Source organism: Trichechus manatus, unplaced genomic scaffold (genome assembly GCF_000243295.1).
Source record: "Trichechus manatus latirostris isolate Lorelei unplaced genomic scaffold, TriManLat1.0 scaffold00006, whole genome shotgun sequence".
Classification (NCBI taxonomy): Eukaryota; Metazoa; Chordata; class Mammalia; order Sirenia; family Trichechidae; genus Trichechus; species Trichechus manatus.
The window spans coordinates 1,435,037-1,438,616 of record NW_004443942.1 but is presented as its reverse complement, the minus strand read 5'-3'; positions in this window follow the sequence as shown (position 1 = coordinate 1,438,616).

Sequence of the window (3,580 nt, the reverse complement as noted above, 5' to 3'; positions counted from 1 at the left end):
GGGGCTTGGTCAGATTAGCCTTAAAAGAGAAGCAATTCCAAAGCAGGGAAGAGGAGCCCACCACCACCAAGGAAGGAGAGACCTGGCAGCAGGAGACAGTGTGGTTGACTTCCCGGCCCATGGAGAGAGAAAGCTGAGTGCATTTGGGCAGAGGCCAAGGGCCAGGGAAGGGCATGCCTGGGAGCACAGCTAGGGAGAGGCTGTCCTGATGAAAGATCTGTATCCTGAGTGTTCCTGAGCCTGAATTGTAACTGTTACTTCCCTTATAATAAACCCCATGATCATGAGTATGGTCTTTGAATTCTTTGTGGCCATTGCAATGGCCTATCGAACCCAGCAGAGAAGTAGAGAGTGCTGTGTGAGGGATGGTTGGTGTTAGTAAGGATGGCGGAGAGAGGAGGCTTGTCTGGCCTCCCCTCATGGGAATCAGCCTTGCACTGATGACCTTGGTTCTCCTTCTCCCTTGTGGGGTTGGAGGAGGTCAGACACTGCCCCCATGCTGTTTTTACAACCTGTGTCTGCTAAATTCACTTATTTGTTCTGAAAGATTTGTTTGTGTTTTGATAGATTCTTAGGATTTTCTACATACACAATCAAGATCACCAGCAGACAAAGGCAGTTTAACATACTTCTTTTCAATTTCTATTTATTATTTCTTTTATTGCCTATTGCACTAGCTAGGACCTACAATGCAGCAATAAATGGAAGTGGTAAGAGATGATATCTGTCTTAGTTATCTGGTGCTGCTATAACAGAAATACCACAAGTGAATGGTTTTAACAAAGAGAAGTTTATTTCCTTACAGTAAATTAGGCTAAAAGTCCAAATTCAGGGTGTCAGCTCCAGGGGAAGGCTTTCTCTCTCTCCGCCTTCTCATCAGTGTTGCCCCAGACTAGGAGCTTCTCGGCACAGGGATCCCAGTCCAAAGGACGCCCTCTGCTCCCGGCACTGCTTTTCTGATGGTATGAGGTCCCCCTGTCTTGCTGCTCACTTCTGTCTTTTATATCTCAAGACATTGCCTCAGGATACAATCCAATCCTGTAGACTGAGTACTGCCTTATAACACAAGTGCCGCCCATCCTCCCTCATTAACATCATAGAGGCAGGATTTACAACATATAGGAAAACCACACAATACCAGGAATCATGGCCAGGCCAAATTGATACACACATTTTTTGGGGACATAATTCAATCCATGACAATATACTTGCAGTTATTCCTGATCTTAGGGGATAAGTGTTTAGTCTTTAACCAATAAATAGGTTGTTGGCTCTAGGTTTTCTGTAGCTGCCCTTTATTAGGTTAAACTTCATTTTTTGAAAGTTTTTATCATGAATAAATGTTGAATATTGTCAAATGCTTTAGTTGCATCTATTCTGTTATTGAAAGTGAGTTGCTAAACTGTAATTGTTAAATTATCTGTTTCTCCCTTCATTTCTGTCACTTTTTACTTCATGTATTTTGGAACTCTGTTGTTAGGTGCATTTAAATAAAAAAAAAAAACCAAACCCATTGCCATTGAGTCAATTCCAAGTCGTAGCAACTCTGTAAGTCAGAGTGGGACTGCCCCATAAGATTTCCAAGGCTTTAATCTTTACAGAAGTGGACTGCCACTTCTCTCTCCTGCATAGTGGCTGGTAGGTTTGAACTACTGACCTTTCTGTTAGCAGCTGAGCACTTAACCACTACACCACCAGGGTTCCTTGTTAGGTGTGTACATGTTTACAATTGTTATATCTTCTTTTTTTATATATATAATATTTTATTGTATTTTTGATGAAATTTTACACAACTAATTAGGTTTCCTTTTAACAATTCTATACAAATTGTTCAGTGACATTGATTACATTTTTCACAATCTGCGTATATTCTCATTATTTCCATTCTGGTTGTTGTGTTTCCATTAATCTAGTTTCTCTGCCTCCAGTTACCTTCTCATCTTTGCTTTAAATGCTGACCATTTGGTCTCATATAGATGATTTTTTAAAAATATTATATCTTCTTGGTGGATGACTGTCTGTTATGGATTGTGTCCCCAAAAAATATGTATCAGTTTGGCTAGGCCATGATTCCCAGTATTGTGTGGTTGATCCTATGTGTTGTGAATCCTAACCTCTATGATGTTAATGAGGCAGGATTAGAGGCAGTTATGTTAATGAGGCAGAACTCAATTTACAGGATTAGGTTGTATCTTGAGTCAATCTCTTTTGAGATATAAAAAACAGAATCAAGCAGAGAGGAGACAGATTTCATGCCAACAAGAGACAAGCACTGGCAGTGGAGTGCATCCTTTGAACCCGGGGTTCCTGTGCTAAGAAGCTCCTAGACCAAGGGAAGATTGATGACAAGGACCTTCCCCCAGAACTGACAGAGAGAGAAAGCCTCCCTTGGAGCTGGTGCCATGAATTTGGACTTCTAGCCTCCTAGACCGTGAGAGAATAAATTTTTCTTTGTTAAAGGCATCCACTTGTGGTATTTCTGTTATAGCAGCAGTAGATAACTAAAACACCCTCTTATGATTATAAAATGTTCTTCTTTATCTCTAGTAACAATTTTTATCTAAAGTCTATTTTGTCTGATATTAGTATACTCACTCAAACTCTCTTTTGGATACTGTTATCGGTGCGTAGAGGTTAAGAGCTGTGGCTGCTAACCAAAACATCAGCAGTTCGAACCCACCAGCCGCTCCTTGGAAACCCTGTGGGGCAGTTCTACTCTGTCCTATAGGGTTACTATGTGTCGGAATCGACTCAACAGCAATCGGTTTGGTTTGGGTTTTAGTGCTACTGTAACACAAATACCACAAGTAGGTGGCTTTAAAAAACAGAAATTTATTTTCTCACAGTTCTGGAGATTAAAAATCCAAATGAGTGTCACAGCTGGGTTGATTCCTTCCTTATCAGTAGCCCCAGGCAATCCTTGGTTCCTTGGTGATCCTCGCATGCATCTATCCTCCCCAGTAACTATGCATGTCTATGTTGCTTTTTGTAACTCAGAAATGATTAGGCTTAGGGTCCACCGTACACTGGTATGACCTCAACTGATTGACTACATTACATGAGATTGCGTTATGGAAGGTAATTGGATTACATTAGATTAGATTACATCCACAGGTATAGAAGTTTTAATTCTAATATACATTTTGGGGTGACACAATTCAATTCATAACAGTCTTCTTTTTAACTGGTGTGTTTAATTCATCAACATTTCTTTAATCACTAATTAGATAGGATTTAAGTCTGCCATTTTGCAATTTGTTCTTGATATATCTTCTTTTTCATTCCTCTATTCTTCCATTATCTCCTTCTTTTGTGTTAAATAGATATTTTCTAGTGTAGCATTTTAATTCTCTTGTAAATTACTATTATAGTTATTTCTTTTTTTAAAATTTTTTTATTGTACTTTAGATGAAGGGTTACAGAACAAATAGTTTCTCATTCAACATTCAATACACATATTGTTTTATGACATTGGTTAACAACCCCACGACATGTCAACACTCTCCCTTCTCGACCTTGACAAACTTTTTTTTGGTGAAAACATACATAGCCAAAGTTACACCATTTTGAAAGTTTCTAC